The following is a 16,762-nucleotide window of genomic DNA, read 5'->3' as shown; positions in this document are numbered from 1 at the left end:
TGGGGTTTTTGTTTTGGAATTCGAGAATTAGAAAAAGATACATTAAGGATAAAATAGTAAAAGTCTTGGTCAATCAAAGAGTGATTATAAGTGAAAAGCCAAAAGTTAGGGGTGACCAACTTATTTTGTAGTTGATAAGTATCTTAGATGTTTACTGAATGCATAAATAAGCTTAAATATGCATGTAAGCAGCAGCAGCTATTAATTCAAATTATTTACTTGATAGTTTTTCTGACACCAATAAACAGTTCTCTTAATTCAAAATTTAAATATGAAGTATTGGACCAAAAAACCTTTGTATAATAGATTTGAAGTATAAAGTACGTTTGACTATGAACATAAAGCTTATGAAAACTCAAATTTGTCGGTATAGTATATAAATAAAATTTATAATAAAAAGAAATTATGTCCTCTTTCCCGTTTGAGACAAAAGAATGTATAATAGTATGATGAATTAGTTGGTAATTTGAGAAACTCAAGCAATCTACTCAATTAATAAAACTTTAATTAGTTAATTTAAATGTTAAATGATTACATTGTCAGTGATGTAAATTGGATCCAAATATACTTCCTCTGTCAAATTTTAATTAGGTTAAGTTTGAAAAAAAAAATATTTTAGTTTAAATATATAAATTAAATTTTAAATGTTTAAATGAAACGAATTTCAAATTAAATATAATTTCTATTTAAGATTATTCCGCTTATTCCAATTCAAGTATATTATTTTTCTTTTTAAAAGAATGATTATTTTTTATTTTTGCATATCTTTTTTTCAAATTTTGCATAACATGTTTAACACCATAAAATATAAGCTCAACCTAAGGATGTCAAGTGGGCCAGGTCGACCCGGCCATCGTAACTAATCCGGCCAGATTTGACCCGGCCCGGTAAGCCCTAGGGCTTTAGGGTTCCGAGTCCCAGGCTGGTTATTTTTTTAAAATGGGTCCGGCTAACACGGCCTGGCTCGGATACCTTTTAAAAAAAAATTGAGATTTTGGACCAAACTAGTCGTTGGCCCAATGGCTATGTAGCCATTTTTGGGTCCAAACGTCTAGTTTGGGCCCATTTATTAAAAAAAAAAATTAACTTTAAAAAATATTTTTTAATCCCAAAAAAAATTCTATAAATACCCTACAACTTCAAATCATTTTTCACATAATTTTTCACTCTGTCAAATCTCATTCCCTCTCAAATCTCAATTCTGAATTCTCAAATATTCAATATATTTAATTTCTTAAAGTGTTCACTTTAATTTTTTAATTTTTCGTTTACAAAGTACGAGTAGAAGTTTCGAAAGTCACAACCTTTGGATACTTCCAAAATTTGGTATTGTCGTTCCATCTCTTACGTTTAATTTTTATTTATTGTATTAATTGTTTAATATTTAATTTTATTATATTTGTGTATTTTGAATATTTTTAGTTTAATTTAATTTATATTATGAATAAAATTAAGAAACCTCGCTACTAAAGGTGTTAAAAATTTTTGTCCCGGAAGCGATAGTGATAGTAAAAAGCAAATTACTAGCGGTAGAGGTAGTTCAAGTAGTAGATATACCCGTGTGTCTTCGCCTCCGGTACCCTTGGTACACCTTTTGAGGAAGAAATAGGTGTAGGTGCTCATGATATGTATTATGTAGAAGCTCAGAAAAATTATGGTATAGAATGAGAAAATGAAGTAAATACGGTTAATTTAGACGAAGATAATGAAAATATTGTTGAGACACCCGCAGTAAGAGATGCTAACGTTAGATCTGAATTGGTTAATCTCCCTCCCCATCCTCCCAGTTCCCCAAGACCTCGTAAAAGAACTAGTATTGCATGACAATTTTTTGAACGTATATCAGAAATTGAGGTGCAATGCAATATTTGTCAACTAATATATAAGCATAGAAGTGGAGGAAGCAAGGGGGTACAGGTACGTTAATGAGGCATATAGCTGAAGATCACAAAAGAGAGTTAAATATTGCTCAAGGTGGTGGGGATGTTGGTGGGCCAACGCAAACTAGAATGGACCCAACAACTGGTCACGTAGCGAAGAAGTATAATAAATTGAGAGACCAGGAAGAAATAGCTAAAATGGTAGCTGTGGGTTGTTTGCCTTTTAGTTTTCCTTCCTCAAGCAATTTATAATCCTATATTTAACGGTATTCCTAGAACTACTTGTCGGTCTGATATTTTTAGACTTCATTCACAATATTATTTTTATTTATCAACATTGTTAAAAAATATTCAATGTAGATTGTCTCTAACATCTGATCTTGGTCGTGCTGTAAATAAAAATGATTATTTAACCGTTATTTGTCATTGGATGGATAGTAATTTCGTGATGCAAAAACGTATTCTTTTTTTTTTATATGATGAAGATCATAAACATACTGGACAATTTATTGCTGATTCTATTGTTAAAATTGTCGGATATTATGGTATCAAAAATAAAATTTTATTCATTGCTTTTGATAATGCTTCTAACAATAAGATTGCTATAAAAAAATTAAAATCTACGCTATCTCCGCCCTTGCCTGAAAATTTTCATATTAAGTGTGCATGTCATATATATAATTTAATTGTAAAAGATGGTCTTAATTTTTTTTAGCTTTATATTGAAAAAATTCGTCTTGCCGTTGGTTTTATTCAAGGAAATAATCGTAGATCGAGAATTAGAGAATTTAAAGTTAAATGTCAAGAAAATGGACTTACAAGGATTTTGATGCCTGAGGAAATTGATATTAGATGGAATTCTACGTATGAATTTTTAAAAACTTGTTATAAATATAGAATTCCTATTACACTAGCTTTTAACCAACATTGCGGTTCATTTGCTGATTCTGCTGATTGCATACTACATAATTCTGATTGAGTTATAATTAATGATCTTGTTAAGTTTTTAGAAAAAATTTATGTAGCTACGGTTGAATTTTTCAGTGCTTATTATCCTACTGTTTGTAATATTTTGGCATATATAGTCGAAAAGAATATAAAAATAAAGAAAATTATAAAAAATCTGTTGGCGCCATGTTTACGAAATTTAAAAAATATTTTTTCCCGAGTCCCCCTATTTACTTGGTTGGTGCTATGCTAAATCCGTGCATGAAATATAACAATATGTGCCACTTTAGTACTCTTATTTATACTAACTTAGAAATAAATACTAATCATGATTCTGAACAAGTACAACCTGATTTGTAGACGGCTACGGCTGATCCAAAGGATTACATAGAAAAATTATATAATCACTATGCTGATTTATTTGATTTAGCCGTACCTACAAATATCACTCCAACTGTCGCTCCTCATCCTCCCGAGGAGTCATCATCTTCTAAAAGGCCGGCATATAGTGGTTTTTCTGATTTGTTTTATGATTTAAATTGTTGGAACAGTGTTGATGAGAGAACTTACACATCAACTTATCGGGAAGAGCTGAAATATTATCTTCGGACGGCACCAGAGGATCACAAACAACGGATCAACACGTTGGATTGGTGGAGGAGTAATGAAACATAATATCCTGTGCTTTCAAGATTAGCTAGAGATATCTTGAATGTTCCAATGTCAACCGTCGCATCAGAGAGCGCCTTTAGTCAGGGACGACAGCAACTTGGAGACAACCGACACTCATTGGGAAGCAAGGTAATGAATGTTCTAGTTTGCCGCAGAGATTGGATTATAGCGGAAAGAATAAACCAAGGAATGGAACCGGAGCCGAGCGACGAGCTGAAACTTGAAAAATTATGACTTCACGCGAGAACTCAGCAGAATCAAGTCCAATGCATGGTTTTACCCCCGTTGACTTCAACTATCCTATGAAAGTTCCCGTTAATATTAACATGAATGGGTTGGAAAAAATGATGCTTAATATGTAGATTTTTCATTCATGTAAATTATAAATTTTGGATCATTTTGCAATCAATAAAATATTCCAAATTCATTCACTCCTTAGTCCTTGGTTTTTATATTTTTTTCATTTAACGATTTAAAATTTTAAATTGAATTTCTAGTTTTTTACTTTAAATTAAAAACTTACTTCTAATATATTATTAATTTACTACCAAATATTATTAATTTATTATATTAAGTAGCATATGTTTTGTATATTTGTGCATATATCTTCTATAGAAGTGTCTATTTAACGTATACATGTGTATATGTTTTATAAAATAGTATATAAGTATATCTATATGTATTGTAATGTATATATAATGTAGTATATTTTATAAGTAGTAGTATATATACATTGAATGGTGCGTATACACTTGTATATATCTTCTATAGAAGTGTATATTTAACGTATACATGTGTATATGTTTTATGGATTGGATATCTTCTATAGAAATATATATTTAACGTATACATATGTATATATTTTATAAATTAGTATATAAGTATATCTATATATATATATATATATTGTAATGTGTATATATTGTAGTATATTTTATAAGTAGTAGTATATATACATTGAATGGTGCGTATACACGTGTATATATCTTCTATAGAAGTGTATATTTAACATATACATGTGTATATGTTTTATAAATTAGTATATAAGTATATCTATATATATTGTAATATATATTTTATAAGTAGTAGTATATATACATTGAATAGTGCGTATACGCATGTATATATCTTCTATAAAAGTGTATATTTAATGTATACATGTGTATATATTTTATAAATTAGTATATAACTATATCTATATATATTGTAATGTATATATATTGTAGTATATTTTATAAGTAGTAGTATATATACATTGTATGGTCCATATACACGTGTATATATCTTGTATATTTAACGTATACATATGTATATGTTTTATGAATTAGTATATAAGTATATCTATATATATATTGTAATGTATATATATTGTAGTATATTTTATAAGTAGTAGTATATATACATTGAATGGTGCGTATATATGAGTAATTTACATATTGTGTATATGTGTATATATTTTTTAAATTCTAATGTAGTATATACTATATATATAGTGTATATATATTATTTAACGTATTTATAATGTATATAGGTTGGTATATGTAATGTATATTGAAAGAATTTTTTTTTTTATATATTTTTGACCAGGTTTGATCAATTTTTTAATCGGGTTGAGTTAAGTGGGCCGGATTAAGGTGGGTTTTAATTTTTTTACTGTTTGGCCCGACCCGGCCCGGCCCGGCTAGCGCCAAAACCGGCCCTCAACTCGGTTAAAATAGAAGGGTCAGTTTCGGGTTAGCCTGGCCCGGCGACACCCATAGCTCAACCTCAACTTCTAATAAAGTGTTTCAATCTGACACTTTTGATTCGAATTTTTAAAAAACTTTGGTTTACACATATTTTCATTCGTCTATTAGATAGTTAAGTTAATCATATAAATTTATTCGTCTCCTTAATTATAAGTATCAACCTCAAATTGAAATTTTATAGATTTTAAGACTTATTGAGGCAAATACATATAATTAAAGACGATGAAATGTTTTATGCGGTTAACTTAACTACCTAATGAATGATATATATATATATATAAAAGAGTAACAAAAATCATATTAATTTTTACTCGCAAGTTGATCTTTGACTTTTGCCACCTAAGACAAGCTAAACATACTCAAAAATATCTTTTCCCCCACATTAATCATAAGAGTACTTTGAAATAACTAGTTTAACTTCACGTGTCTCTCTCGTGTAAACGCTTGATTATTTAAAATTAAATAATTTTATTTATAATAAATATTTTTAATAAAATATAAAAAGTTCAAATCACTTTTCAATGATCCTTCGCGCTTTAATATAATAATGTAAACATTTATTTTGGTGTAAGCATATATATATTTTACCATCAGAAGTTCCAAGTGGTTGATGGATCATCACTTTTGTGTTGGGCATGCAATACTTCTTTTTCTTGCTGTCATAGGCTAAGACAGACGCATCAATTTGAACCATATTTTTTGTACGATTATTTCTTTTTCTATATTTAAATTCTTTCCTTGTTTTTAAAGTGAAATTATTATAAAATCATTGATTACATTCTTAGTACGTAGTTAAAACTATTAAAAATTCGATTCTCTTAAATTTTTCTTATTCTAACGCTTTTATATTTATTTCTAGATTTTTTAAATCTTCTTAAATTTAAATTTAGTTGATTTATAATTCTTAAAATAACGAAAAAAGTATTAGTTGTCACTAATGATTTTATAATAAATATAGTTAAATAATTTTCAACTCTTAAATATTAGGAAAAAATAGTGAAAAGACGATTTTGTCTGAAGCAAAGACTTTTAATGAAGGCCAAAAAGTTCAAACAGTATTTTTAAAGCCCTTCACACTTTTAATATATCATAGATTATAGATATAGGTAGATTATAGATATATGTATACTAGTTTAGATGTACGCGCCTTGTGCGTGTACCTCACTTTAATGAGTTCAAATATTACACTAAATAGAATATTTGTTTAAATAATATAGATGAATATAATAATTAAATTTAATATCTTTTGAGTATGTAAAGATGGAGAATTTCTTTATTAAACCTAACCTTTACCAAAAATATTTTTAAAAGTCGATCGACATTCATCTACCATCTGTAAATTGCAATAAAACAATACAATAATAGAGACATCAAAATAATACAATTAAAGCTAATCTTTATATACAAAAATTTCTCAAAGTCGTCCGACGCTCATCTGCCACCTGTAAACAATAATAAAATAATACGATAATAGATATATCAAAATAATACAACTAAACTTAATCTTTACATAAAAAAGTTCTTCAAAGCTGACCAACATTTATCTATCACCTGTAAACTGCAACAAAATAATATGATAAAAGTGATATCGAAACAATACAATTAAACTTAAATTTTACACACAAAATTTTTTAAAAGCCAATCAAAATTTATCTACGAACTGTAAACTATCACAAAATAATAAACTAATAGACATATTAAGATAATATAATTAAACCTAATCTTTACCTATTTTTTTTTTCAAAGCCGACCCACATTCATATAGCACCTGTAAATTAAAATAAAATAATAAGATAATAAAGATATCAAAACAATACAATTAAACCTAACCTTTACACAAGAAATAATTCAAGGCAACCGACATTCATCTACGACCTGTAAACTATAAAAAAATAATATAATAGTGATCACAAAGCTTCGATTTTGATCCAACTAATTCTTGTCTGAGTGAAAATTTTGACCCTAAAGAATGATTTTGAATGAAAACAAAGAAGATATATATACACACACATGTTGAATTCTATTATGCTGACAAAAACAGTGAAGAAGTTGTGGGTTAGAAAATCAAGCATTCACCAATCTAGAGATGCAATCGAATCAAGTTAGATGAGCATCAATCACATTCTCCCAATAGGCAAACCGGTTTGTTCTCTAGTTTAACGTATATCTCAATATTTATAGAAGTATTTCATTAATTAATAGAGTCCTATATTAGGAGTATTTTTCTAATTTAATAGTAGAAAGAAAAATATTAATTAATTCTCCTGCCATATATTTTAGGAGTCTCATATATTTTAGGAAGTCTAGTTAATATAATAAAAAATAATTAAATAATAAATTTTAAAAAATAACGAAAAGACAATTTTGTCTAAAGAAGAGTCTTTTAATAAAGGACAAAAAGTTTAAATCATCTTTCTAAGGGTATTTACACTTTTAATATATTATAGATTATAGATATAGATAGATTATAAATATATATTATAGATAATCTTATTTATTTTGATGAGATATAGAAAATTATCAAATATAGGATTATAACAATACATTTAGCATAAGAAGAAGACTTTATTGAGTATCGACATTCAAGAGTTAGAAAATTTAGGAGAAAATATCTCGTTAAAGTGTGTCAATCCTTTTTCATATCCAAAAGGCTCTTGCCAACAATAATATATTAAGTGTAATTTTAGAAGTGAAGTCTAAAAGGGGTAGGATGTATCTTTACTTTTGTAGGGTAGAGAGTTTAGTTTCAATAGACCCTCAACTCAAAAGGAAAAAATAGAACTGAGGTGGAGAAGTAAGAAAGAAAAAGAGACAACAAAATTTAACAATGTACAAAATAAGTGTAGCAACAGATTCTAATACACATCGGAGAAAAAAAAACTATATGAGACCTAAATTATACTGTTAGAAGTAACACTCGATTACCTACTATATTTCTATCCTAATGCTCGACCTCCATATCTTCCTATCTAGGTTATTTCCTGTCTAATCATTTCCCCAGTTCTTCTTCGTTCAACCTTTCATACCTTTGCACTGGCGCATCCTTGTCCTTCTTCTTCACATGTTTGAACCGTCTCAAATTGCTTTCCCATCCTATCCACTCCAGAGTCGTAGGTCACTCCACCTTGTCGCATATAACTTCATTCTTAACCATATATCTCCTATTGTATTCATACATGCATATGATCATTCTTTTCCGTGTTACCTTCATCTTCCATATGTGGGGAAAAAGGAGCTCTGGCTAGTTCAAAAAGAAGACAAAGTTAATTTAAAGAATTAGACGACCATGGACCTTTATTGTTTATAGAAGTCATTTTTAACTCATACTTCAAATAATTTTCACAGACATTTTGACACATACTCCTATTGGCAATAATTGGACGGAGGAAACTCAATGTTGAGTACTCGGTGAGCAATAATTATAATTCTCTGTTGGTTGACCTTCAGAAAGTGAGAAAGAAAGACTTGATATGTATTGAGAATAAGTATCAAACAATCCATAGCTAAAGTTATGGATCTTGTGCAGGTGTTGGAAGAGAAAATGAGAAGTGAAAGCTTGAAAAAAATTAAATGAACTTCGGTTTTCATAATGATTTTTTAGGTATTTTAATGGAAAAAACAATACGTGTGGCAGCATCACAAAAGTAGATCATTTACTTGATGGATTAAATTTGAAGCGTCACGTATAAAGCAACAATTGCGTCCATTCCAAAATATCACTCTCGTGACATATAGATGTCACGTGATATTGTTAAAGCGTGTTAGGAGAAGAACCAATTAATTTTTATCAAGTGTAAATATTATTTCACATTATGTTTTAATTTTTGGATTGTAATACCGAATTAGAAGACAGCAAAATCATATAAATAGAATTAGCATACACAGAATTGATCAGCAAGAAATATATAGAAAATTTCTCCAAGTTTTTTTCATGGTATCAGGCAATAGATTCATAATTTAGTATTAGGGCTGCGTATCAATCGGTTCGATTAGGTTATGAAAGTTATCATTTTTACTTATTCATTATCGATTTGTATATATGCTAAACCATTAAAGAACCGTCAAGATATCAGTTAATCAACTATTGATTTATCAATTTTTTGTCATTATCAGGTTACCCGTTAACATTGAAAGTATATAATTTGATGTTGTGGAAACTAGCAACAACAGATTAACTCAAGCAATCATACTTCAAAGTTCAAAAACAGTGAAACAACAACTCAAGTCTCAAGCAAGTAACCATGCTTCAAGTTCAAAGCTACTGTTTATTACTCTTTCTCTGCAAAAAATACATTTTCTGTAGTTAATTACCTTTGTTTCTGTAGCTTGTCTTTCACTAACTGCACAAATACAAAATCTGAAACCATAGATAATCCCACCAAAAAGTAGTGTCTTCATAAATCAAAAGCACATAAGAAAGCACATGGTTGCAGCAGTTTACATGTTGCATCCAAAAAATACAAATTAACAAAGATAGCATGTTAAATTAGTTAAATCATAACAACTATATTGAGAACATACAAATAAAATCATAATGACAAAAGTGCAGTCAAAATATACAAATAACTTTAATTATACAAATGCGGACAAAATATACAATTGCACTCTCAATGCCATAATTACACATAAAATATACAAATACACTTATAGCATATAACTAAACTAATAACATACAATTATAATTTACATATACAAACAGAACTCTAAATATACAAATACAATCAAAATATACAAACGCAAATCAAAATATACAAACAAAAAAGAACAAAATGCAATTTCACTCTTCATAATATACAAATACACATCGCCTATATAATTACATTCTGAAAAAAAGAAATTGATACTATTCGTTGAGTACATATTAAAATTGAATTTGATCAAAGAATAACCCTCTCAGTCCGATCAATATTGAGTTTGATAAAATAATGTTGTTTGATCAAATATTCAAAATATAATCTGAGAAGAAAAATGATTTACAGAAAAATAATCAAATATGAAAAATAATTTCACACAAAATGATTTGAGATTTCGAACAACATGATCTTCATGATTAAGTCGTCTTAATTTGACTTAATTTGTTGAAATTCATATACAAAATTAATTTTATGATTCAATATCTGTAACAAAAAAGATGTTTTATTTTGAAAATCATGAAGATAATAATCTTCAGTTGACTTGATTTTGTTTTGGAAAACAAAAAATCTACTGCTTTAAATAAGTGTAATTTATGAAAAAGTAATTTACTGTTTTAAATAAGAGTAATTTATGAAAAAGGAATCCGCTGCATTAAATATATGAGTTAATTATTTCTTATTTAACTCAATTGATTTGAGTAAAAGAAGTGCAATAAATCTCGTTGTATATATATTTTAGTAGCAAAAAGTGTCTAAAATACAAAATACAAGTTGTTCTTTTAGGTAATTATGAAACAGTTGCTATGAAACTCCTAATTATGAATTAAGTTTGCTACCTATGAAAAATACCCTCTAAATTGCTAGTGGAATATTTTGGCCATGTGGAGTGCCACGTAATAAGATTTTTAAAATAATTGAGAGAGTGAGATACACACACCATGTCATATTGATTGAGGTGTGTTTCTCAAACTAATGAGTGGTAGTTTAGGTATGATACTCTCACCTTCAGTAGATTACATACGAAACTCGAAAAAAAAAACAGTTTAGATGTGTTTTTCATATGTCACTCATTATTTATTGCATTGTGCTATTAGTTTGTATATAGTATTTTTTTTATTGTTATTTAAATTTTATTGTATCGTACTATTAAACTAATCATTAGATAACACTGAAAAGTCCTAGTTTGTGTAACGATCGATTTTGTGTGATCATATCATTACCTTAGAATTTTTTTGTTTTTATTTTGTCTTTACTAATTATTTCATAATTTCATGTTATTCCTTACTTTTCTTTTTTTATATTAATTCTATCAGTATCATGCTTTTCTTGTACATTTATAATCAAATCGAAAAAGGTACGAATATATCCCTAAATTTTAATAAATGGTATAGATATATCCTTCGTCATACTTTAGATATAAATATACCCTTGTCATTAATGAAAAGGTATATATATATTCTTGAATTTTAATAAATGGTACAAATATACCCTCCGTTATACTTTAGGCATAAATATACCCTTGCCGTTAATGAAAAAGTACATATATACCTCTGAACTTCGATAATGATACAAATATACCCTCCGTTATACTTTAGGTATACATATACCCTTATCGTTAATGAAACGATACATATATACACTTTTCACTAACGGTAGGACGCGTGTCACAATCTTGTTCATTTGCCTTTTTTAAATTTAATCTATCCCAACTACTCGAAAATAATTCTAGTTTAACCCACAAACCGATCCAAATAATCACCCACCCCTCCGATCTAATAAAACTTTCAAGACACATCTTTATTCACGCATATTCATTCCCTCTTTCTCTTTCTACTAGATCGGATCGGGTTTGAGTTATTATTTGGATCGGATTATGAGTTAAATTAGAATTATTTTAGAGTGGAGTTGAGAAAAATTAAATTAAAAAGGTCAAATGAACAAGATTGTGACACATATCTTACCGTTAGTGAGAAAGTATATATGTACATTTTCATTAACAGTAAGAGTATATTTATATCTAAAGTATGATGGAAGGTATATCTGTATCATTTATCAAAGTTTAGGGGTATGTATGTATCTTTTTATTAACGACGAGGGTATATTTGTACATAATGTATGACGAAGGATATATATGCACCTTTTTGTTCACAGAAAAGGTATATTTGTACCAAAAGTATGACGAAGGATATATATGCACCTTTTTGTTCACTGAAAAGGTATATTTGTACCAAAAGTATGACAGAGTTCAGAGGTATGTATATACCTTTTCATTAACGACAAGGGTATATTTATACATAAAGTACAACGAAGGATATATTCATGCGAAAAATGTTATAATCTATTTAAATATTATATTTATTAAAATAATACCTTATGATATAATACAACACAATACATTACAAAATCAATACACGACAACTTATTTGCATTCACTAAAATATGTCACATAGATAAAATATTTAATTTGATAGTTAATTTTATGAATGATCAGTAAAATTTTACTTAATTGTGTTAAAATTACTAAATTAGTTATTTTATATAAATATATAGAAAGTTGTTAAATAATGTAAAAAGTTTTATTTTCTATCTATAAAAAATAAATTTTGTGATACCTATTTGCAATAAAACAAAGTTAAGTGAAAGACGTTACTTCCGTGTCCTAATTTATATGACATATTTTGCTTTTTGAGATTCAATCAATGTAAGTTTGACTACGAATTTGAGCATGAGCTTTTCAATCATTTTTTTTAATTATATATTCAAAAATTATTTAAATAATAATATAATTAAAATAATAGATAATTCAAAATATTTAAAACATATATGAGAAATTTACAATAAAAGATTGACATGTTTGAATATGATAATTCAAAATGTGACATATAAATTGAGACGGGTGATGTAGTATAAACATTTGTTATTATACATATATAGAAGCATGAAGAAGCAGGCACCTCTTTGTCGACGTGCTTGCTTACTCTGTGATTTTACTATATTACCCTTAATTAATTATTTATGTCATTTACCTATTAAAAAATTAATAATATTTAATAAAAAAGTAAAATAAACATTTATGACATGTCTGCTTTAATTGTTTCAACCGAAATTTTACTAGATCACCCCTAATTAATTGTTATAAGTCATCTAAGTATAAAAAATAATAATAATTAATTAAAAAAATAAAATAGATATAAAATGATAAATTAACTTTTAATGTTTTAAATTAACTTTACACCTTATATGAGGCCACTTAAATTTTTTCACAAGTATTTTTTATAGCAATTTAGGCTGCTCGTGGTCGACATGTCTGCTTCAGCTGCTTCAACCGTGATTTTACTATATTACCCTAATTAATTATTATAAGTCATTTATGTATTAAAAAACTAGAAAAAAATAATAAAAAATTTAAAATAGACATTTATGACATGACTGCTTCAATTGCTTCAATCGTAATTTTACTATATCACTAATAATTAATTATTATAAGTCATTTAAGTATTAAAAATTAATCATATTTAATAAAAAATAATAAGCAGTTGAAACAGACTGCTCATGGTCAACATGTCCGCTTCAACTGTTTCAACCGTGATTTTACTATATTACCCCTAATTAATTATTATAAGTCATTTATGTATTAAAAGACTAAAAAATTTAAAATAGACATTTATGACATGACTGCTTCGGCTGCTTCAACTATGATTTTATTGTATCACTCATAATTTATTATTATAAGTCATTTAAATATTAATTTTTTTATAATATTTAATAAAAACTAAAATAGATATAAAATAATAAATTATTTTTTGATGTTTTTATAAGTCATTTAAGTATTAGAAATTAACAATATTTAATTAAAAAGATAAAATAGGCATAAAATGATAAATTATTTTTTGATGTTTTAAATTAACTTGACGTTTTATATGGAACCATTTAAAAAAAATTCACAAGTTTTTGTTATAATAATTTTACTATGTCACTTCCAATTAATAGAATAGAAGAAAAATTATTATAAATTACAATAATTAAAAACTTAAATTATTTAAAAATAATAATTGACTATCAATGCCACAAAAAATTGAACAACTTAAAATATTATTATACAAATTTCATCAATCTAAATCTATAATCTATCTATGTCTATAATCTAAAATATATTAAAAGTGTGAAGACCCTTAGAAAAGTGATTTGAACTTTTTGCCCTTCATCAAAAGACTTTCTTTAGACAAAGCTGTATTTTCACTATTTTAAAATTTTATTATTTAATTATTTTATTAACTAGACTTCCTAAAATATATGAAACTCCTAAAATATATGGTAGGAAAATTAAGTAATAATTTTTTTTTACCAGACTTCCTAAAATATATAGGACTCCTGAAATATATGGTAGGAGAATTAATTAATATTTTACTTTCTACTGTTCAATTAGAAAAATACTTCTAAAATAGGACTTTATTAATAAAATACTTCTATAAATATTGAGAGGTACGTTAAACTAAAGAACAAACCGGTTTGTCTATTTGGAGAATATGATTGATGCTCATCTAACTTGATTCGATTGTATATCTAGATTGGTGGATGTTTGATTTTCTAACCCTCAACTTCTTCACTGCTTTTGTCAGCATAATAGAATTCAACATGTATGTATATGTATATTTTCTTTGTTTTCATTCAAAATCATTCTTTAGGGTCAAAATTTTCGCTCAGATAAGAATTAGTTGGATCAAAATCGAAGCTTTGTGATCACTATTATATATATATATATATATATATATATATTTATAATTTACAAGTCGTAGATGAATGTCGTTTGACTTTGAAGAATTTATTATGTAAAAGTTAGGTTTAATTGTATTGTTTTGATATCTTTATTATCTTATTGTTTTATTTCAATTTACACATGCTAGATGAATATGAGTTGATTTTGATTTTTTTTAGGTGAAGGTTAGGTTTAATTGTATTATCATGATATCTCTATTAGGTTGTTATTTTGTGGTAGTTTACAGTTCTTGGATGAATTTCGATCGACTTTGAGAAGTTTTTGTGTGTAAAATTTAAGTTTAATTGTATTGTTTTGATATCACTTTCAGCGTATTAATTTGTTGCAGTTTACAAGTGATAGATAAATGTTGGTCGACTTTGAGGAATTTTTTTATGTAAAGGTTAGGTTTAGGTGTATTATTTTGATATTTCTATTACAGGTGATAGATGAGTGCCAGACGACTTTGAGAAATTTTTTATGTGTAGAGATCAAATTTAATTGTATTATTTTCATGTCTCAATCATTGTATTGTTTTATTACAATTTACAGACGATAGATGAATGTCGATCGACTTTTAAAAATATTTTTAATAAATGTTAGGTTTGATAAATAAATTCTCTATCTTTACATACTCAAACGATATTAAATTTATTTATTATATTCATCTTTATTATTTAAATAAATATCCTATTTAGTGTAATGTTTGAATTCACGCAAGATGCATATATCTAACTAGTATAATAATTTATAACTAACTTAGAATTTGTCAACCAAACAAATGAAGAGTTTAATTAAAGGATAGAATTATAACATAAAATTTATAAAATTTTCAAGGATAAGACCGTGCTATCACAGCACAAGCCAGTAGTTTATGGAAAGGGAAAAAGCTCAAATATGTCACTGGATTATTAGAAATGACTCATTTATGCCATTCGTTAAAAGTTGGGCTCATTCATGCCATCGCCGTAATAAAACTGGCCCATCCATGCCGTTACTTTTAACAGCCGATTTTTAAAAAATAACTTTATCACGTGGCAGCATATTAGAGGTCCACGTCATTTTATTCTTTTTATCCATTAAAAAGAATCCATCAAACTTTTTGATCTATTAAAAATTAGTTTGATCTATGACGATTAGGTTAATAGTAGAGTCAAAATTTTCATTAAAAGATTTTAAAATAACATAAAAATATATATGAAAAAATCAATGAACATATTTATATATATACACATTAATTTATTTTATACTCCCACACAAATATATACTCCCATGTTATCTAACTTATCAAAAATATATTGGATTTACTTTCGTTTTTATATATGCCAACTGGCCTTAGACTATATTATACAAATTCCATATCATCTTCAGTTTATTCTTTCTTCTTAGATATTTTATTTCTTTAAAGAGAAAAGAACAATAAAATTTTGGAATTAATCAATTCATTGAATTAAGTATATAATGAAATGATAAAGACTATACATACATAATACTTGTGAGTTGTAACTTGCATGCATGACTTATATATTGTTTTTATTTAATTTCTAATTAGGATTGGACCATTTATTATTAATTATATAAGGATATAAAACTATGATGTCTCACCAATTTTTATGTAACTATATCATTAAATCAAATTATAATTTAAGAAAAATATAATTGTAATTTAGACAAATATTCTACCTCTAATGATTAATGTTGATTGTCGAATAATTATCTTAATATATGATTGTGTCAAAACATTAAAGGACATATTAAAAAAGATGAAAGGGAGCACTATAATGAGTGTTTGAGAGAGCAATGTCCCACGTGAAAAATAAAAAAGAAATGAAATTATTTATAAAATGTCAGATATTTAAGGTCTCTTGAAAAAAAATGTCAATTTGATTCAAAGCGAATGATATCATACAATATTAAAAGTATTTTATGGTAATTAATTAGCACAATAATTGATATCAACGCCATTGTACTGAAATTTTTGCAGAATGAGTATGAGGATGATAGAGTGACGACATGAGACGTATTGTCTTATTGTCTTTGCTTGTCTATGGATCAATTTACTATATTTAACCACAATTTTAAGCCGCATACAACAAAAAAAAAGTCGATGAGCTTGGTAACTAT

This window comes from Capsicum annuum, chromosome 1, assembly GCF_002878395.1.
Source record: "Capsicum annuum cultivar UCD-10X-F1 chromosome 1, UCD10Xv1.1, whole genome shotgun sequence".
NCBI lineage: Eukaryota > Viridiplantae > Streptophyta > Magnoliopsida > Solanales > Solanaceae > Capsicum > Capsicum annuum.
Note: the sequence above shows the minus strand (reverse complement) of the source record.